Source organism: Lontra canadensis, unplaced genomic scaffold (assembly GCF_010015895.1).
Source record: "Lontra canadensis isolate GAN:19392208 unplaced genomic scaffold, GSC_riverotter_1.0 scaffold109, whole genome shotgun sequence".
Classification (NCBI taxonomy): Eukaryota; Metazoa; Chordata; class Mammalia; order Carnivora; family Mustelidae; genus Lontra; species Lontra canadensis.
In genome coordinates this window covers 3077877-3100973 of record NW_022631103.1, presented here as the reverse complement: position 1 = coordinate 3100973, position 23097 = coordinate 3077877, and positions in this window count along the sequence as shown.

The following is a 23097-nucleotide window of genomic DNA, read 5'->3' as shown; positions in this document are numbered from 1 at the left end:
GTGATGAGCACTGAGTGTTATATGTAACTAATGAATCATTGAACACTACATCAAAAACTAATGATGTACTATGTAGTGGCTAACTGAACATTAAAAAAAGAAATTAAAAAAAAAAGAAATCAAGTGTCCAATACTTAATCATTTATCTGATGGTTCTTACTATCAAGCCCATTGCCTCTAATGCATCAAAAATAGGCAAACTGAAAAGAGCAGATAGCCCAATATTATTCAGGTGGACATGTGTGCTGACAACGCATGGCCCTGCAGACCACAGGTAGCTTATCACTTCTCTAACAGGCTACAGCCTGAGACTCAGTGCTGCAGTGCAGACCTGTGTAGGAGCTAATGCTGATAATAACAGTTTGACTTTTTAAACCATATTTAGGGCAGTAGGGGTGAGAGTAACATATGGTAGAAAGAACATTTTTTTAAGGTAACTTTTTAGAGAGCTGGTGCTTAAATCAAAATTTGCTTATTTTCATGTGAGTTCGTGAATCTCGATAAATAAGGTCTGGTGTGTATTATATGTAGAAATCTAAGATGATATATATATAGTCTGATAGCATAGTGACCATTATATTCCCAATGCTGTAGGACTACAAGGTAATGCCACATAAACACACAAACATATATACGTGTGTGTGTGTGTATATATACGTATATATGTATATATTCACATATATATGTATGCACGCTCACATTCTATATACACATGTACATTCACAGTAACTGAAACGCTGAATTGACAAGTTACTATGAAAAACTAGATGTTTACACTATACGTTTTAAAATAGTCTATGGTATTTCTGTCATTCACGTAATGCTCATGACACTATCTTGCACCAAGATTGAGTGTGCGTGTGCACATGCACATGCGTGTGTGTGCACGTGGCTTCATTTAGTGCGGTGGGAAGAGAAAGGAATTTGGGAGACCTGAGTACAAACCCTGGTCCTGCCCCTTCCTAGCTGGGTCACCTCAGGTAGTTTGACGCTGTGGGGAGCCTGTCAACATGTCTAATCATAGTTTTGGAGGGGCTGCCTATCCTGTAGGAGGGCCACCATTTCCACAGGGAAAGAAGCTTCTAATCCATCACCAGGAAAGGAAAAGTAGGAGCAGAAAACTCCTGCTGTCTCTCCGCTTGCTCCTTCATGCCTCTGAATAGACCAGGAAAGCCTTGCCTGCTTACTGAATGCGGGCAGAGGAACGGTCGCAGAGCATTCAGCCTTGTCTGGGAGTTCACTTTTCCATCTGTTTGCTTAAAGGACACACTGGTTCCTCTTAAGCCTTTATGCAGAAGATTGCTCTGCAAGGGAGTTAGGCAAAGGGAAAGTTGTAGGAGGCTTGGTTCTGGTCGCATGCTGGCATTTTCTCCAATCCAGCTTCATCAGCAATAAAGCTGAGAGTTTGCTCTCCATCTGGTTTTTGTATGGATCTCTCAACTGGTCTGGACTTGGAGGTGTGACTGGGATGGGTCATGACCTGCTGATATTCCAGTGTGACATGGGACTGGTGTCATGGTTAAGATGAGAACACAGATATTAAGAATCTAGCACGGTGTGTTGTACGTGGTAGATGTTTGGTGACTGTCAGACTTCTCCCCCCATGAATGACTGCAAGCTGAACGTGGTCCAGCCTGTGTCCTCCTCCTCCCCCAGTACACGGAACAGGGTCTCAGACATGAGTTGACTAAGAGCCAGAAAAGAGACTTAATGGATTAGTCATTCCTTCAATTTCAAGATGGGAAATTTAAGGATCAGAGATGCTAAATGCCTTCCCTGGGATTACACAGCTGGGAAGGGTGCACCTGGGCTCTATGCATGTCCTGTCACTCAACACAGCACGACTTCACAGAACAAAGGGAACTGTATCTTCTATAGAAGGTAAATTACAAGGCTGCCTAAAACCCAAGAGCTTTGTCAAGGTAGAATGTTTCCATTTTCATAGAAGAATGAGAGAGCTCCCAAAATACTTTTCTTTTGACCTTCTTAGCTATTATTCATCTCCCTCCTCCCCCAATCCCATCACCAATTGTTTCTGCTTGGAAAATTCTGTTATAGTTTAACATTCTATCTCTGATTCTGTTTTTAAAGATGTTCTCCAGTGGAGTAGGGACTTAAGAAAACATGCCCACAGGAAGACTAGGAGATAATGAGACCACGTTATACCTGTACCTTGTGTCTCTGAATGTCTTGACATATCCTAATCCATTTGATGAAAGCAACTGAAGTCAGTGGAAGAGTGATAGAAATTTTTCCATCCTTATGGAGTCCTTTGTCCATGGGCCTACATTATGTCATGGTGATTACCTGCCCTTGTGGTTACCAGTCAGAGCCTAGTGCTAAGGAAAGGGGATGGCCATATTGAGTGTGTATAATTCTTCCTGCCTTAGGGTGAATTGTATGAATTCATGATCTCACACACCTTCATAACATCTCAGAAAAATAGGAGAAAGGCAGACATTTCTATTCTCAATTTATATATAGGAAAGCAGAATGAAGAGAAACAGATTTTAAGACATTTTTGTTTCTGATATTTATTACACTTGCTATTCTTTTTTGCTTTGAGTGTTATTTCCAAATCGAATTTCCTGAAAATTTTTTTTCTTGAAAATTTCTGTTCATTCTCCAAAACCAGCTTCTTGATGAAACTTACTCCCTCCTTGATGCTCTCACTGAAATTTCTGTGTTATATTTGATACAATACTTACTTTGCTATGATTAATCATTTGTATGTCTCTATCTTTCAGAAATAGCATTAGTCTTTAATAATGACCACAAACATCCTGTCTCATCCCCATTTTATAGAATAAGAACATCAAGAGACTTACTTAAGATTACCTAGCCAGCCAGTGATAGGGCCACTTCTTAAACACAGGGAGGTCAGCCTCCAAAGCGCATTCTCTGTACTATGGTATGAAACTGCCTTTATAATTACAAATGATCCTGATGTGAGAATGCATTTTACCCTTAGGCAATTCCTAATACCAACAACTAGTATTAACTTCTACTGATGGGACAGTTTATGATTACCAAAGCACTTTTCTGTATACATCATCTCGTCAATCCATATCACAAAGTCGCAAGGTGGGGATTGCTCTACAGTTTTAAAGTTGATTGCTTTACAGTTGAGGAATGGAGTCTCAAAGAAGAGATTTGCCAAAAGCCATCCTGAAGTTTCGCAACAGTTAGCAATTTGCAGGAAATTAAAACCCACATCTCCTAACTCCAAATCCCTTTGCCATGTTGGAACAATTAATTCAGGTCCACAGTTGGTTTAACATGCAGTAGTGGCAGAATTTCCAAATAAATAAACCGTGCACAGTACTTAGGAGACCAGCACACTCTCTTTGGTTCCAGATGTCATCAGATTTTTCTTCCTTTGGCCATGGTGTGGTGCAGTGAACAGTGCTGCACATCAGAGTCAAGTAAAACAATCCCAGACCTCAGAAGGTGACCAAGAACTGCGATTTGTTTTCTGTGGATTTATCATATCATTGCCTGACTTAACTTAGTGTTACAAGATGGCACTTCTCAAACCTTTTGTTTTTATTCCAACACACCCAAGACTCACACCTTTGGGAGAATTCACGGAAATGCAGAATTCCCCATGTTCTAACTTTAACTTGACCCTTTTGTCTTCTACTCAAGAGAGCAAGGAAAGGAGCAAGAAGGATGTTGTTAGGAGAAATGTTCGATCTCTTATTTGTTTTGAAATATGTGTTTCTTTACCTTTTTTTCCAATTTTGGTGTCTTAGAGGAAGCCTCTCAAACATCTCACAACTTGTTGGGACCTACCTTATCATGTGTTGTAGTAGTAGAGAACAGAAGGTAACCACAGCTGGGATCTGTCCTCAAGGAGCTCACAGGTGGCTGGGGCAGGCAGACATGGGCCGCCGACTATCTACTGAGAGTCTTTGTACTGGCAGTGCAAAGAAAGAGGGGGTGTTTTCTGACTGGGAAAAACAAAAAACTTTGATAGAAAACTGAATCTTTAAACTGAATTTTAAGAGATGAGTGTTTTTTCATTGGTCGTGAGGGCAGTTGAGAAAGAATATGGAGGTATCGTGAACATCATATTTTCTGTTGTTCCTGGGGAATGTTAAGTAGCTCCAGTATAGCCAGGATAGACATTTTGAAAGAAGAAGGAAGGAAATGGGGTCTGAGGCACCTGAATGTCACGTTTTGGTGTTTGGACATGATCCTATAGACAATGGGCAACCGTTAAAGATTAGGAACAGAGACATGACATGATCCAGCTTATATTTTTGGAAGATTACTCTGGCAGCTCTGATCCTATAGTATCGATATCATAACCTGAGAAAGAACCTTGCAGTTCAAAGTGGGGAACTAGAAGTGCTGGTTTTTAAGCTGAATAAAAAAAAAAAAAATCAAAGTTCCCATTTTCCTACTTGTGTCAAGTCAAATAAATGGAGCCAGATAAACGTGGAAAAAAATTGAGATAGTAGCAAAATTGCCTGGAAGCAGAATGTTTTTCAAAGTCCCTAATGAGGTGTCAGTGAACCTAACGAGATGAAACTCCCTACCTTACACCTAGTTTTTCATGCTGTCCTTTTCATTCAGTCATAATTAAGTTGTGAAATTGGAATTATATCCTATCATTAAAGACGGAGGCCAGCTCTGCCAGGCTCTTGCTTCTCTGAAGAAGGTAACTTGGAAAAGCACTCTGTCCCATGGCTGCTCCTCGCACCTGTGCTTTCCCTGATGTGGCTGCAGGCAATGGCGTCGCCATTTTAGATTTTGATGAAGAAGGGCCACATGGCTCTTCATTGATTTCAGTATTGAATTCCTTCATTCTTAGTGAGGAATTATTAGGCAGCCGAAGTTGAAAGGAAAATGTCAGGGTTTTTGTTTTTGTTTTTGTTTTTTTATTGTTATTGGCTTGTTAGTGGAAGGGAAGGGTAGACAAGGCACAAAAGCATCCACCATGGGCCAGATACTGTATGGGGCTCTCTAAATATGTTGGTATCCCTTTGATTCTTTCAGGGTGCTACCATGAAAGTGAAGCATTATTCCCATTTGTACAGATGTGGAAGCAGTCTCACCAGGGTTGTAGGCTTGTATAAGGCCCATTAGGCTTACTCCAAAGCCATGGTTCTTCTTCTCTACTGTAATAAAGATGCTGACTACATGTGTATAAAATAAGGTCCACCGAGAGAGGAGGTTGAGATCTCAGATCTTACAGTATCTCATGCACTTTCCTAAGACATTTTGAGGTGCATTATTCATTCCTATAACAGCCCTTTGAAAGGATATTACTGCTCCTTTTTATGAATGAGCTAACTGGGATTGAGAGTCTAAGTGACTTGTCCCAAATCACACCACGAAGTACAGATTCTGCCTGATTGCACTGACTTTCGGGGTGAGATCTCTATGGTCTCAAGGATGAGGTTAGCAGGGGACATTTGCAGCAATATGTGAGAGAGATGCGTAAGGCAGGCTCACTTTGTGTGAAGCCCTGCCATTCTGGAATGCAGGGGTAGTATGCGGTGAGGATGAAGAGAAAGAACCAGAGGCTGGCTCTGTACAAAAGGCAGTAACTGTGCAGCATCAGCCTGGAGTCCCAGAGGAGCTTCTACAAGAGCTAACTCACTAAATAAATAAGAACCTCATGCCCCATTCCCTGCAGGACTATTTACATGATCTTACCAAGCAGATTCATTGCCCTCTGTCCCATTCTTGTGTCTGCCTGCTCCCCTTGGGGTGGTTCCAGGCCCACCTCTGCTGCAGCTTTCCTGGGAATGACTGTTTCCCTTCTCCTACAACAATACTACCAAGGACTTAGGCCCCCAGCTCAAGGCCCGTTCTCTCTACTCTGTCCATCGTAGCTAACCCGGTATAGAAATGCAAATGCAGGTCTGTGATCCCCTATTTAAAATGTTAGGGGTCACATATGTGTTCAAAATTTAGAATGTCTTAGATCTGAGAGAGCCAATATGATACATACATTACAGATTGTGTACCACTCCCTGCCAGACTTGGAGTAGCACCATAATCAAACACATTAATATTTCTGCAGTAAAATGGGCAATAAATAAAACAAATAAACCCTATAAGCAGTGTTCTGTCAGTTCAGGTCAGTTTGTACCACTGAATTAATTCAGATCAGCTTAGAATTGCTGCCAAAATGAGTTACACACACGCACACATACACGCACACACACACACACACACACACAATTTTGTTTTCAGAGCTTTTTAGATTTTACAGTTCAGAAAAGAAATTATAGATAAATATTTGTTCGATGCCTACTACCGTTAAATAGTAGCTCACACAGATTGGGTGCTATTATGTGCCAATACTGTGCTGAGCAGTTTACGGACATTTATTGCACAAAAGCCCCTGAGCCTATAATGAATATAACATTACTATCTGCATTTTGCAGTGTAGAGCTCTGCTGTGCAATCAATAGCCACTAGCCACGTATGGCTGTTTATATCTCAATTAATTAAATTAATTTAAACTAATTAAAATAAAATAAAATAAAATAATTCAGTTCCTTGTTTGTACTATCAAGATCTTGATAGCCATGTGTGGCTAATGGCTATGTATTGAACTAGCTCTATGGGCCCAGACCTTACCATATTGAACATTTCCATCAGAGCAGAAAGTCCTGCTGGATAAAACTGGCTACACGTTGTATAGTGTAGCAGTTATGAGCATGAGTTCTGAAGGGCAGACTATAACCATTTCCTAGATATGTGGCCTTGGCCTTGCCCAGTTTCTTTACCTCTTGGCACCTCAGTTTTTTGCTTTTGTTTTGTCTGTAAGTAAAAAGGGAGGAAAATCGTGCCTATCTGCCTCATTTGTTGTAAGAATTAAACGAGCTAATACATTTAAAGCGCTCAGAGCAGTGGCTGGCATCAAGTTATTTCCTGGTAAGTATTCACCATTATGACTGTCATTAAAGATGGGGAAATCAAGGCACAGAAAGATATATTAATTTTGCCTCCCGAGTCCTTGCTCTCAAGCTGAATGTACTATAGCCCATCCAGACAAAAGTCTCGTACATCTCTGCTCCTGTGTTGCTCAGTGAGTGAATGACTGAATGAATGAGAGGCTCTGAGAGTGGTGACCTGGAAACCAAAGAATATCTGTGTGATAGCCTGGTATTTAGGGTCAGGCTCAGACCTAGAGACCCATAATGAACCATAGTTATCCTTTATTGATTCCTCAGACCGAGAATCCATTCATATCTTTCACTTCCACTTTGTTTCATTTTCCTGTTTCTAATCTTAATTTTTTTTGGAATCTGCCATTACTAGGCTATTGTAAAGCATTGAACTTGCTGTCAGGGCTATATATTTGAGATAATATGTTGATGCTTCATTGACAACGGTAGAAACAGAAATATACCAGAGCTGCTGCCTGGAAGCCAGCCAGTGAGGCATTGGATCCCTTTGGATAGTGTCATCTGCCAGACATGCCTGGATAGAGACGCGAGCAACACCTCATATCTGGTATGGATGGGGTGTTTGTGTTCATGACCTCTGGGCATGGAGTAAAATGGGTTGAGGTTCAGTCTCAGTCCTGAACCTAACCTGGACAGCCATTTCATATCACTTAGGCTTTTTGAATCCCAGTTGTTATCATTTGCAACATGGGCTAATGTTGCAACATGGCATAGTATCATGGGGTATTCTGATTCTGTATCCTTCATATATTCTCAGGAAGACCAAATGCAAAGTATATTAAAATACTCTTAAGTATAAAGTTCTGAGCATACAAGTTACTTGTACAGACAATTATTTTGTTTTGGTAGGAAAGGAAGCCTCTGAATTTTGCGAGAAACAAATAAACATACTTGGTGTGCATTTGTAGTTGACTTAATTATTAAGTGTTGGCCATTATTTTTGTCTTAATGGAAAAAAAAAGAAAGTTGTAATTCACATGTTATTCATATCAATCGATAGATGAACATACCATTTTTAAAAAGATTTTATTTATTTATTTGACAGACAGAGATCTCAAGTAGTCAGAGAGAGGAGGAAGCAGGCTCTCTGCAGAGTAGAGAGCCCAACGTGGGGCTCGATCCCAGTACCCTAGGATCATGACCCAAGCCAAAGGCAGAGGCTTTAACCCACTGAGCCACCCAGGTGCCCCGAACATACCATTTTTAAGGAGCAAATGAGTCTCCTAGTGTTGGTACTGCTCTTTAGGGTTTACTGAAAAGAAGGCTTGGAAGCCCACCAGAGCAGGCATTATTTTTTACACAGTCTTTTGTCTTCCTTGTAAGTTTTTAATTTTATATTTTGAATTTTCCATTAGTAAGAACTGTCCACTTTTAAGTTTCTAGTTTTCTTTTTATGAAACAATGAGTTATGTTATCATCAACCCACACACAATCACCAGGAAGCTCATCATTATTTTAATGCTCATTTATAGTTGCCACCTTCTTTCTTTATGCAGTTTTAAAATTAAGACTAAATTATAGAATGACAGAACAGGTGGAAAAAAGTAGAGACTGAAGTCTAACCTGTTTGTTTTACAGATAAAGAAGCTGAAAATCTAGGGAGAGCAAGAAGAATGCTCAAAGACTGAGAGCCAATCAGTGGCAGAACTGGGACTAGAATTGCTATCTCTGACTCAGAGCCCATTCATCAGGCAAGTTCTAATCAAATGTTAGGTGGTGAGCATTGAAGCAGATCAAGGGAGTTACATGAGTCTAATGGATATTGGAAGAGCTTGGTATAACATTCATACTACAGGAATGACCTTGCTAATGGGACCTAAAATACTGGAGACCCCTGGTGATGGTGTCAGTTGGGAATGTGTAGCACCAAACATGGCTCCCAAATAATAGTGGCTTAAACAAATAGAATCTTTTATTTCTCAGCTAGGAATAAGCCTGGATATAGGCAGTTGTTAGCATTGGTTCATTTGTTCAAAGATGCCCCCAAGGACTTAGGATCTTTCTATCTCTCTACCTCTTGTTCACAAAATGGTTGCCTCAGTCCCAGCATCCTATTACTATCTAGGAAAGAAGAAGGAAGGAAAGCTAAAGCTTTCCCAGAATTTGTTCAGTATATTTCTGCCTTCATTTAATTGTTTGAAAATATGTCACCCTGCCACATCTGACTATAAGAAAGGTTGGGAAACTGAACATTTACCTTTCTTGCCTCTATCATTGGGATATTATTTTTAAAAATTAACAATCAGGAGGGCACAACATAAACCAATTACAGCAGATGCCAGCCACGAGCATCTGGCATAGTTGTAACAATAGTGGTGACCAGGGAAAAGAATGTTAAGAATGAATGTTCAGTAAGTCTCAACAGGGTGTGTTGCTGTATCATGTTCTACATCAGGGTCAGCAAAAGGTTGTATTTTAGATTTTATGGCTATATGATATCTCTTATAATTACTCAACTCTGCTATCATTATGTGCAAGCAGCCATAGACAATACATAAAAGAACAGGCATGGCTGTGTTTCAATAAAACTTCATTTACAGGAACAGGTAAGAGGCCAGACTTGGCCTGTGTGCTGTACTTTGTTGACCATTTTCTGCATCCATCTCCACATCTGGGATATCCTGGGAATGAGACTGGAATACTAGAAGTTGGTTACTTCTACTTATCTCTCTGTGGGTAGTATCCAAATGAGCACTGGCAACATTTTTCCATTCTGGACTAGACAATCCTCCTTCCTGTCCTAATGGCAGAAGCCGTTTTTTACTCCTTCAGGCTCGGTATACCTTTCCTGTATACCTGCTATGAATAATGACATGGAAATTCAATCTATGTCTTTCAGTTTGGGGGGAACCTTCCTATATTACCCAAATATTGCCATCTTCAATGGTCATAATGCTTGGGAGATTCAATAAAATAATGATTATGAAAGTGCTTTGTCAGCTCCAAAGCGGTATATGAAAACTCTTTCTGAGAACAGCCTTCTTATCTACTGATGCTCCCCATGCTTCAAGGACCTTCTATACTTTCTAAGGACTGTTCAAATTTCCTGGCATCACATCTGCCCCTGTTTGAGCACAGCTTATCTTTTTTCCAGCAACACAGTCTGCTTGGGAGTATATTAATTACCATGATAGGGTCATTGAAGTGAGCTCTTCATTTACAAGAACCCCCCCCCCAGGGATTCCCGTACACAAACATGTACCCATGCTCTTGCACTCTCATTAGACTGAAGTTTTGCTATTCATGCTCAGCTCTTGGCAACAGACACTTCAAGATGGCAGAGTGGAGGATGCAGAGAGAAACTGGGACTTTCAAGAGCTCCATATTTGCTAAAGGCAAAATAATTCAGGTCTAACATCAGTCATAGCCTAGCCAGTCACATGGAGGAGTTTGGAAGGTACATCATTCACTTGGGCAATACTCATCACTGATTGCCCAAGCCAGGCTCCTTTACATTATCCTTACCATGTCCCTCTCCCATGTACCTTCGAACCAATCAACAACATGGTCCTTTTTCACCAAAATCCTATGCACCTGCTCTTTTTGCTGAGTTTTTCACATTCTTTACTCTTGTCTAGGGCATCAGTCCTTCCAGGAAACATTTAATATCTTTTTCCTTTTTTTCCCTTTCCTTTTCTTTTTTCTTTTCCTTTCCTTACCTCTCCTTACCTTTCCTTTTCCCCCTTCCTTCCTTCCTCTTTCTTTCTTACTTCCTTCCTTCATTCCTCTCTTTCTTTTAGTTTCAGAAGGAGAATTTAGTGATTCATCAGTTACATATGACACCAGTGCTCATTACATCAAGCGCCTTCCTTAGTGTCCATCATCCAGTTACCCCATTGCCCCCCACTTCCCTCTAGCAACCCTCGGTTTGTTTCCTAGAGTTCAGCATCTCTTACGGTTTGCCTCCTTCTCTGTTTTCCTCTTATTTTATTTTTCCTTTCTTTCTCCTATGGTAATCTGTTTTGCTTCTTAAATTCCACATATGAGTGAAATCATATGGTATTTGTCTTTCTCTGACTGACTCTTTTGGCTTAGCATAACACCCTCTAGTTCCATCCACATCATTGCAAATGGCAAGATTCCATTCTTTACGATGGCTGAGTAATATGTCATTGTATATATAGACATCTTTATCCATTCATCTACTGATGGGCATCTGGGCTCTTTCCACAGTCTGGCTACTGTGAACACTGTTGCTATAAGCATTGGGGTGCATGTGCCCCTTCTAATTATCACGTTTGTATTGCTTGGATAAATACCTACTAGTGCAACTGCTGGGTCATAGGGTAGTTGTACTGTGAACTTCTTGAGGAACCTCCATACTGTTTTCCAGAGTGGCTGCACCAGTTTGCATTCCCACCAGCAGTGTAAGAGGGTTCCCATTTCCCAGGAAGCATTTCTTGACTTCCTGCATCTGTTTCAGACCCCCACCCTCCTCCGTGCCAGGATGACAGCTCCTACAGCACTCACCCTCCTGTGCTGGCCTTGCATGTTTGCCTATTTCTCCCAATGGGCTGTGGGTCTGTGAGGACAGGGAGCATGTGTATTAGTTACACCTGGTGTGTGGTAGTACTTAACCGCAAGTCCATCACCATTTCATCCATTCTTCCTCTCACGGGCAGGGCAGTATCTCAGAGCAGTGGCTTGTCTCTGCTTTTAAGAGCTTCAGGGAAAGAGTATTCCACGACCTTCCAGAGGTTTTTGTTCTCTGTTTAGGGGATCAGATTTAGATTATACTACTTGGAGGGATTGTGACAGCCTTTGAGAGCGTGTGCATGGTGCCTCATATATCTACTTGACTGGGACATTGTTAGAACAATCATTCATTCTATTCATTCATTCATTCATTCATTCAGCAAACAGTTATTAAGAGTCTACTCTGTACTGGGCACTGCCCTAGAAACTGTGGATTCCATGAATACTCACATAGAGGTAAATTGTCATCCATATTTTGATCTGCCATATTTGCCAGGCACTTTTGCTAGGAACATATTAAAAGTTCTACTTAATCTTCATCATACATCTGTGGGGTACCTACTCTTATCTCCATTTTAGAGATGAGAAAATAGCCTCAGAAAGGTTTGGGATCACACAGTAGGAACTTGAAAGAGTATAGAACATACCTCTGTTTTCAAGGAACTTGTGTCTGTTGGGGAACTATGCACTGATGCATTCATTCATTCACTCATAGGAAAAATATATACTGAGTGTCTGGCTCGTTTTCAGTACTATTATAGATTCTTGGGATGTAGCTGTGAACTAGGCAGACAAGGGCTTTGCTTTTAAGGAATTTTCATTCCTTCAGAGAGGGCATAGGCGATAAATACGTCAACACTTCTGTGCGGAAGACACTGGGGCACATATAAAAGATTGCCTAAGGAGTATGGGGACACCCGCGATGGGAAGTCGGAGCGAATACTTGGGCTGAGACCTACAAGAGGTAAGTGATGTGTGGATCTGTAGACAGTACTGGACAGAGGAAACAGTAGGTACCAAACATTGTGGCCGCAGAATAGAGAGAGGCTGCGAGTGGCACGAGCATTGGATCAGGGGGTAGGATAGGTCCAGATTTGTGTAGAGCCTGGTAGGCCATTATAAGGCCTTGGGATTTATGTCAAGTACAGTAACATATTACTACAGCATTCTAAGCCATCAAGGACCTGACCTAGTGTCCTAAGGACCTCTGATTGCTTTGTGGGGGCAGGAAGACAGAGCAAGAGAGGAAGCATGGAGAGTGGTTAGAAGGGAGGGAGGAAGGGAGGAAGACGAGAGGAGGTGTAAAGAAAGAGGAGGGGAATGTAGGGATGGGGAGACAGACAAAGAATGGTGGAGCTTGGGTTAGGGAAGCCACAGTGGAAAAGGAGAGAAACGAATAGGTCTAGGATGGTACCAGAAAAATAGAATTTAATGAGACAAGGACAGGCACTGAGGTAAAGAACAGGGCTTTCTGTGGTACAAAGCACAGAGGAACATTTACACAACCTCTGATTCAAGGTTTTCCAAACTATGTTCCAAGGAAACACCATGCCCTGTGGGATGTTAAAAGTTGCTCTTGGATAGAAGATCAGGATCCTTCATTATCAAAGGGAGAAAAATTCTGGAAAATACTACATCATTTATTGCAGAATAATGATGAGAAAAATAGTATATTGAAGCCTCTAGGAAACTGTTAGTAACATAATAAAACCAATTCGACTTGAATGTGGCTTTTCTCGAATTTATTTGATCCCAGAACTCCTTTTTCACAGAACATCTTGTGCTGTGACAGCATTTCATGGAGAAGGTTTGACAGGATAGGATGATGTAAAATAGCCTTCTTATTTTGTTCTTGGCAAGATGGTGGCCCAGAGAGGGGCAGTGACTTGCCCAAGGTCACACAGCTGGGTAGAGCCAGAGTCTGGCAGAAATGATAGCTTCTCTGACTTAAGACACACTGCTTCTTTTACCCAGGGGTGCCATCTGCACCTGCAGAGAAGACTATACTGTAGTGGTGATAGGGTCTGACTACAAATAACATGCATCCCGCCTCCTGCACAAAGCATACTGCCCCCCAATCTACTCTCCCAGAAGGGCCCTAACTCACAGAGAGTGATGTGTCTTTGCCTGTTCAAGGTGTCAGGCTTATAAATTCTTACCCTAATGAACAATAGAAAGTTGTAAAAACTGTACACAGAGAGAAATGCAACAGTCCTGGTGGCCTGAGGGGTCGAAGCACTATTGAAATATGTTTGCAAACTCCACTCCCCAGTAATATCCTAAACAATAGTGGGCTATGATGAATTGATCATTAATGTCAAATGTAGACTCAACCAAAAAAAAAAAATTTTTTTAAAGATTTCATATGTTTAAGGGGCCGGTGATGACATTTGATTGTAATTTGGGGTAAGTTCTTAGGAGAACTGCCCGTTGTTGGAAAGAATAAAGAGTGCTTCTGTGCTTCTGGCTGCAGGACAAGGAAAGTGTGGTTCAGGGTCAGATTTTGATCCAGATTTCGCCATTTGGCAGTTGTGTATGAGTCACTTAACTTCTCTGGCCTCCGTTTCTTACCTATGAGATGGGGATAATATGACCTTGCAGGAATGGTACAAAAAGTACATTAAATAATGTATGTCAGGTACCTAGCATGCCTGACTCAATCTAGGTGCTTGGAAAATGAGAACTAATAGAATTACGCATGTGGTTTGTCCCCCTTCTAAACACCGGATCATTCCAATGTCATTAGTCATTTGTCCCAAATTTGTCATTTGTCCCAAAGATGCTCTGGTGTTCAGCTGTTTATGCGCTTAAATCATGGAGGATATTTTTGATGGCAAATGATAGAATCTCACATTGAACTTAGATCAAGAAAAAGTATTTAGCTTATTTGTTGTTGAGAGTAGTAGGTTTTCTTATGTCATAGTGACAGAAGCAAGGGTATGATTTAGCCTCAGACAACAAGAGCCTGAGGCTCAAATAAAGCCACATCTCTCTCTGTCTGTCAACTCTGTGTCTTCATTCTCTGTGACTAGCTTCCTGAGTGGGGAGGGGAATGGATGGCTGCCAGTGATCCTTGAGGACTCAGCTTCAAGTTTACATATCCCAAGGAGAGTTCCTGATAGGCCTGAAATGGGTTAGGTGCTTCCCCCAGGACCAATCACCATGACTAAGGTGATGAACATACCAGCCATCATCCCAGGTAGGGAGTATACCAGTATCTACTCATGTCACAGTTAGAGTAGGAGAGCAGGGTTAGTAGATAGAAAGCCTCAGACATGGGAGCTGTTGGGCAGAACACAAAATATGTATCTTCAAGACCGCCCTGTGAAACTAAGCTCTTTGTGGGAAATCCAGTGGACAGCTGCTCTTTCAGTTTATTCAACCTCTATCCTACCTTCCTTTGTAACAATACTCACCTTTGCCATTGGAGAACTACCCCACTTCCTCCCACGTGCTTTGCTTGGGAGTCCATCCTTTCTCAACGCTACTCTGCTATCAGCCCTTCCACACTTCCACGTTGATGGCTTAAGTGAGCATCATGCAGATTGGGCCAATCAGACTCTAGTTTTTTTCTGGGTGTTATGCTCTTGAGCTGAATGACTCAGTGATTAGAACAGAATCATTGTGTTGCTGGTCTTAAGAAGTTGGTCCACGAGCTCCCCCTACTTTGATTCCTAGAGCTTCACAGTTCTTGCCATACCTTAAAGTCTGATTGTTAATTCTCTGATTCATTCTGGAGCTACCCCTAAGTAATCTGGGGAATCTGATGACTCATTTAAGTTAGCTGGAGCCGATTTCTGTTGCTTGCAACCAAAGACCCTTAACATAGGCAGGCAGAGCTGTGTATTAATGTTAGTATCCACCATGCTAACACTGGTTCCACCGGGTGCACGAATGCTCGAGAAGCATGTGTGCGCTTGTCGTCTGTGCCAGTTCCTTTCTTTAACTTTTCCCTTCTCTCCTATCCCCTCCCTTTAAAGAATTCTAGATCAAACCCACTATGCAAAACAGTTAAAAGAGAGGTTGAGGGAAGCTCAAACCCTGAATGTTCAGCTTCTACCTTGTTCCTTGGTGATATCTACGGAAACCTAGGGTCTCTGTAATATAGTTTAAAAACCTTTGGATGTGAAGGAGCCTCAGGTCCCTCTCACTGCTAAGGTGCTGCAGTCTGACCACATGCCAGGGCTTCCTTGGAATCCTGGCTGTGTCCTTCTCCTTCAACCCAGACCGTTTTCTGTATCTCAAGCCTATTCCACTTGGGGCCCCCAAAGACACCTTTCTCTAAAACAACATCTCTGCCAGTCTCACTCTCAGCTAAATGGTTTATGTACTTGTCACTGGGGTATTTCATACTATTTGGGGGCTTTATATGTCATTAAGCACAAGGCAGCCCAGGTTAATTGAAATTGTTATTTTTGGAATTGAAATTATTAGTTTTTTATTAATTGAAACTGTTCCCCAGAAAGAGTTCACAGTAGCAGCTCTGAAGATGTAGAAGCACATTAAGATTGCTGGATCTCAAATGCAGGTTTCTGGGCACCACCTCTGAAAATTTGGGTTCGGTGTGCCTCCAGTGGGTCCTGGGAATCTGTATTTGTAAAATAGGAAGAATAACCATGCCAACATCATTTTGTTCTTATTCGTAAATTCGGTAATGTATTTAAAGTTCTTAGCCTAGTTAGTGGCTGGCTTTATGGTAAGGACTGTATAAGTCAAGTCATCAATATCATTAGTTTAAGATATAGTATCCAATGGACTTATCCAGTCGTGTTTCAGGTGACTGTTCAAATGAACAACCCACCTCCAGTATATTAGTTCAAGTTCACTGTCATCTCATACCTGTGCAATTACCACAGCTCTTCCTCCAAGTGATCTCCCTGACTGCAGTCTCCTTGTCTGAGTTCATTCTCAAAAGAGCAGTTATTTTACTAAAAATCAAATTTGATAGTGTCACCTTCTGCTGAAAATCCCTCGGTGTCTCCCCATTGCTTTTGGAAAGAAGTCTAAACTTTTGACCTGTCATCTGCACAGTCTTACTTGTGGGTTCCTCTCTGAGAGCAACTTTTTCTCTCTTTATCCACAAATGGTGGATCCCCCAATGCCTCGTGCTCAGTCTCCTCCTGTGGTTTTGCTCATTTGGTTCCCTCTGCCTGACATGCTAGACCCCCTTTTGCCTGGACAAAGGTCTTCTGGGTCTCCTTTTAGCCATTACTCTTCTGTGAAATCCTCCCTGGTTCCCTAAAGGCTGGGTTAGATTCCTTTTTATGTGTTGTCTCTGTATCCCGTATCTCTACTTTCTAGCATTTATCACACTATGTTGAAATTATCTGGGTACTTTTCTGTGTCCTCCACTAGGTGTTGCACTCCAGGAGGCAGGAACCCTGCCTTTAAGAACTTTGACACCCTTTAGTCTTCAAGGGCTAGCACAATGTTTAGCATATGAAGGTGCTCAATAAATGCTTGGGAAGGGAAGAAGGGAAGGGGATGTGTAACAAGGGAGGAAACGGAACAAAGAAGGAAGGGAGGAAAGGAGGAAGGAAAAGAAGAAAATTTATTTTAGCTGGTCCCTAGGCAGTGATGGAAGGCACAAAGATAAGAATCCCACTCCACAGAGAAAAGAACGTTTATATAAGAGTTAGATGGTGTCCTGGTCTCAGCAAGATGGTTTAGTTCAAGGTAGGGCTTCTCTCTTAGAAGACACCCATGGCATAAAAGAAGGATCACCAGATTCAAATAGGAAAGCCACATTTTCAACATTGCCCCATCACTGAAAACTCTCTGGGGTTCACAGGTCATTTCATTTTGCTCCATCTTCAGTGTCCTCATTTTTCAAATGGTGGTAATAATGCCTACTCCAAACAGTTCTTTGGAGGATGAGATAAGAGACTATTAAAAGTACTTTGCAAATTGTGTTCTTTTGTGCCAGGCTCTGAGCTCCTTGATTTGATCTGCTTCACCTCCCTTTCCCCAGTGCCAGGGACATTGAAAATGATAGGTGAAGTTCTGTTGAATAAATGGGCCACTTAATAAAAGGATGACTGAACAAGTAAGTGGAAAGTGAAAGTCCACGGCATGAGGTTGCCTGAGCAGACAACAGAAGAGAGAGTGAGAATAGCCTTGCAGAGATGAGTCACATTTACATGTTCTTTCCTTCTTCGTGAAAAGTTCCTTGAAGTGGGGACTGTACCCTAACTCCCCCCACCACTCCTGAGTGCCTTCCACACCCGTAGTCATTGTTTAAGAAATACTTAGGAACTTAAAGTGAATTTGTCCACCACATTACAATTTTCCAAAGGTTTGAGGTAGGTACATACGATCAGCCCTATTTTGCAGAAGAAGAAACTGAGGGTCAGAGATATTTAAGGGAACAGCCCAAGTTTGCATAGCTGGCAAGGGACCAATCGGGATGAGAACCCGAATTTTCTCACTCTATGTCCAGCACTTGCTTTCTTGTTTATTTCCACCAGTAAGTGTGTCTCTTTGCCTCCTGGCCCATGTCAGCTGTGTCTCTGTGTCTCTGAAATGCTGCATGCACCTACCCAGATATCCTAGGTCCTAAAAGCAGTGGCAGCCCCATGTTGATGAATAGTAAAGAAGTCCAGCAAAGAAGATCCTTCAAATGGCTGCTGATGAACGTTTATAGATGGAGTCTTGCTTTTAATGGAATGAGATTTAACTTCAAAATGCATTCAATTATTTTTAAGCCCAGGGGGCATTTAGAAATGACCATTGCCAAACACCAAAACTAGGAATGTTCCATGACCTTATGACTCTGCCTTCTTCACCAGCCATCTTTTTAGGGCTTGATCTCACACGGGAGTGCCAAAGCACAAAATTTATAGAGTCCTCAGAGTTTTTATGGTCGCAAATCACAAGACTTTATCAAACAGAAAGGGAAGCTTGCCTCGGAGGGCGAGAACATACTTTTCAGACATAGCGATGGGAATACAAACAGGCCAATTCAATTTCTTTTGGGGTCATGGTTTGTAGCTTTATTGAATGTGTGACATTCCTTTTTGAAAGTCCATGGGATGTTTTCACTTCAGAGAATAATTTCTACATCCCATTCGACACCAAGAAATGGGTAATTATTATATCACTTGGTGGTTATTTATCACAGTTTGAATGGAAATAAATTACTTCAAAGTGAAATCATGCTACATGGTTACCTGTCTGCCCTATTAATCTTTCGTTTAATTTTCTTTATTTTAATGTGCATACCAATGTTTGCGACCTGTCTCATCTGTCTCCCTCAAAATTCCCTCCAGTGGATTTAAATATGTTAAGAGAAATTAAATAAATGGGTTAAAAGAAAGCTTGGGATTTGGGGAATGGGGGCTTAGCTAAGAGCAGTCATTTATTTCTGAATTGGCCCTCTCACTTCCCATGCAATAGGAACATACCAGAAATCAAAAATGGGTAAAACACAAGGGTATTTGGCAATAGACCAGCTACTTAGGGCACAAATGGTGGTGACCACATTTTCTGGGCCCAGCACTAGCCACAGCGCCCACTTTGGCAATTTCACCCAGTGATTTCATTTTACCCACTGAAATTCACAAAACAGTACTGCTTTTCTTTCACTTTAAAAGCACAAAATTTGGGGGCACCTGGGTGGCTCAGTGGGTTAAAGCCTCTGTCTTCGGCTTAGGTCATGATCCCAGGGTCCTGGGATCGAGCCTCATATCGGGCTCTCTGCTCTGCAGGGAGTCTGCTTCCTCCTCTCTCTCTCTCTGCCTGCCTCTCTGCCTACTTGTGATCTCTGTCTGTCAAATGGATGAATAAAATCTTAAAAAAAAAAAGAGCACAAAATTTGTCTTCCCCAAGCCTTCCTCTTTCCGCCCTTGTCATCTAAACTAAAAGTCTAGATGAAGGGGCTCATCTACTTCAATTTGACCAAAATGAATTGGGGGCCCACGACATCCCAGATATTAGGATATGAAGATTCTCTGTCTGAGCATTTCACAGCCCAGTGAGGGGGACCTCTCTGTTGCATTTCCCTCTTTCTGCCTACCATGCTGACAAAGGGACAGGTCTGCTGTACTAGGGATATTTCTAGATAAGACTTCTTGAAGCAGAAGCTGATGCTTCAAAGGGTCTGAAATGAGAACAGCCTGGCATGGGATACAGGAAGAGATTTGTTCTTGTTCCCAAGTGGGAGGAAAAGCGAGAGGGTGGAGGAGCCAAGACAGGACCTCCAGCATGAAAATGCTCAACCAAGACACTAGGACCCAAGTTAGCAATGAGTGGGGCCATCAGGAAAACCAACAAAGGGAGCAGCTCAAGGAAGAATGGAGATGGGGGTGTGGGTTTGGGAGCGTGAGGCAGGCTGCCCAACTAAGGCCAGGTGAGACAGGAACTGGCCTCAATAGCTCAAACTTAAGGGGGTACCAATAACTCAGTAATTAAATAATATTTGAGTGAAAAGTTGTGTTGTTGTTGTTGTTGTTGTTGTTGTTGTTGTTGTTTAAATCACACCTAATGCCAAAAGTTCCATGATGAACACATTATCAAAACTTGACATGGAGGCAAGGTCAGCAACAGTGCTATGTGGAGCCATACTAGAGCCTGAGGCAAAAGAACAAAGAAATCAGTGATATTGATCCTGTCTTTATTTAATTATTTTGTATTTATTTAAGTGGGGGTTTTTTGTCTGTTTTGTTTTCATTTTTCTTTTTGTTTTTAGAGAGGGAGAGAGAGCAAGCAGATGGGGGTGTAGAGGGAGAAGGAAAGAGAGAATCCTAAGTAGGCTCCATGCCCAACATGGAGCCCAGCACAGGGTCAGATCTCATGACCCTGAGATCGTGACCTGAGGCAAAATCAAGACTGGACGCATGAACCAACTGAGCCACCCAGGTGTCCCTATTTAAGTGTTTTTGTAAGTAGTTTTATTGGACCACAGCAATGGTCATTTATGTGCATATTGTCTATGGCTGCCTTTGAGCTACAAAACAGAGTTTGAATAGTTACAGCAGAGGCTGCATGGTCCACAAAACCTAAAATATTTACACTGAGGCCCTTTATAAAAGAGGCTTGCTACTCCTGAACTAGATGATCCTTGGGCTCCCTTCTGATTCTGATACTGGCAGATTGTGTTTTGTGTTCATTTAACTAGTTACTTTTGATGCAAGATGGACCCTAGAGTTTGAGAGTATCTCATTTTATGTTTTGTAGACATTGCATGCTGTGTTACATTAGATAAACTTGGACAGAAGGCCTATGATGCATCAGCTGTCACATGAGGTCTTGGATGATGCTACATTCAGCCCTGTCTACCCTTCCCCCTCACTAGAACTGTGGGCTTCTTGAGGCTCCATGAAGGTATTTAGTTTTTCCTGAATTTACCTGGATTGATCACCAGCAGTTATCAGCCTGGCTCAGTAGGTCCCTCCAGGAGGCATCTAGAAACGTGCTGGGTGGTTTTGGTGGTTACACTGACCTTAAGTCACTGCTGAAAAATAGTGGGCAGGAATCAAGGTTGCTGAACAACCCGTGATACACAGATCAGTTCCATCCACTGAAAAATTATCCCTCCTCAAATGGCAGTAGAATGGCTAAAAAACTCTATGCAACCCTTTTTTCCTGCAGGTGACCCCTGTCCTTTGCCTTTATCCATTGCCAATTTTTGCATCCTTTTCCTGAGGATACAGCAAAATTCTATTTTTTGCATAATGATGTACAACTTTAATGGAACTGCTGGCTTCAGGAAATATGAAAATGACTGGTTTGAAAGGCTTTGAAGGATACTTACCAGGCTTTTCAGTTCTATTTTTATCGAGTTGTATGTATTCTGATTCATTAAATTCATTAAAGGTGGAAAAAAGGCCTATGGAAATATGGGCGGCTTTCTATTTCCCATCATTATTCATGAAACATAGAATTTTCTTTTTCCAGGAAAAAAATCCTTTTGTAAATGGACATCTCTCATTTTTCTGGAAAAGTCCCCTTAGAGAATGTCCTTATCTAAGATCTTGCTTTAAAAATAGGAGTTGACTATTTCTGGGTTAGAAAATGGGGAGCCTGGAGAAACACCTCATTAGAAAGTGGTCCTAGGACTTTTGGGAAGGCAACATATTGGTTCCTGGTACCTGAACCTGCCCTCGGTGTCACTCTGAAGCTGCCAACCCTCTAGAGTCAAGTGCTTTTTGGAGTCCAGCTTGATCATATTCTCATCTCTCTCTCTTTCCTCTTTCCTTCCAACCGCCCTTCCCTCTGGTGCATTGAACAGTACCCTAGCCCACTCTGTGCACCATTGTGGGAGGCAGACAGAGTTGTAGGTAAAAGCCTGGACCTTCGAGCCTGATAACTGGGTTTGATTTCAGGCTCTACCCCTGACTAGCTCTGTAGCTTTGGAGAAGCGACTTTTCCATTCTGTGCCTCGATATTCTCTGTTCTGCACTGGGAATTAAATAAGTTACTACATGAAAAGCACTAGGGGGAGCATCCGCCCTATGGTAACCGTGGCATGAAGTTCTGGCATTGCTGTGTGGAAGGGCAGGATGGGGATGCATGTCAGAGCAGGACTCGGGGATCACATGGCCCAGTTGCCTTCAGACCCTGCTGTAGACTCCTGGAGATGAGGAAACCAGCACTCAGCTACCGTGAAGAGCAGGGCTGATAGGTGGGCCTTTATACCTCCAGCTGCCCCCTCAAAGGCCCTCTATTTATTCCTCTGTTTGCAATTCTGTTGAAAAATGTTTAATTTATTGATCTATTTATATTCACTTTATTTACGGATAGAGAAACTAAGTTGCACAGAAGGAAAGTGACCTGCCTTAAGTCATATATCAAGTTACTAGCAAGTTGTTAATATTGTTTATGCTTAATATGTACCAGGCGCTGCCCTGGGTCTCAAGTTCAAAACATTGTAAAGGCACCTCCGTGTTTTTTTAGAATCGAGCAGGTCCTTTCCTCACTATTCAGCTAACCCCACTTCAGGGCCCCCCTGGCACTCCTGTGTTGGTCTCACTTTCCTGTCTGAGCTGTTCACCTGTTTCATCCCAAATGCCTCTTCCCATACTGATTTGACCTGATGACTGGTTTTCCTCTTTGCAGCCTTCCACAGAGCCAATACTTGCTGTTGTCTCCCCTGCTCTTGATCTCTCATTCCTATCCCCCACCTAACTTTTTGTTGTTTTTTTTTTTCTCTCTGTCTCTTTGATGTTATTGCTTTGTAGACCACAGGCAAAGAGCTTATTCCACTCTTTTGGTTCCCAGAGACCCTTAACCTCAGGGTCAGGACCCACACTATATCCTTTCATTCATTCAGTAAATATTGATGGCGCACCTACTTTGTGCCAGACATGTACAAGGTATGAGGGAGATAGTAGCGAGCCAAACACAGAAAAATTCCTGCCTTCCCTGGAGCTTGTATCTTCGTGGTTGGTGACATTCAATAATCAAAATACATTGGTAAAACATATAGTATGACAGATGGCTATAAATGTTACAGACATGGAAACAGTTTGGTAGTTCCTCAAAAAGTTAAACATAAAATTACCATACGATTCAGCAATTTCAATTCTAGGTATATACCCCCAAAGAATTGAAAGCAGACTCAAACAGATACTTGCACTCACATGTATATAGCAGCATTATTCACAAGAGCCAAAGGGCTACAACAACTCAAATGTCCATTAGAAGATGGATGGATAAACCCCCCACATCCCCCACACCCCCTTAAAACAAA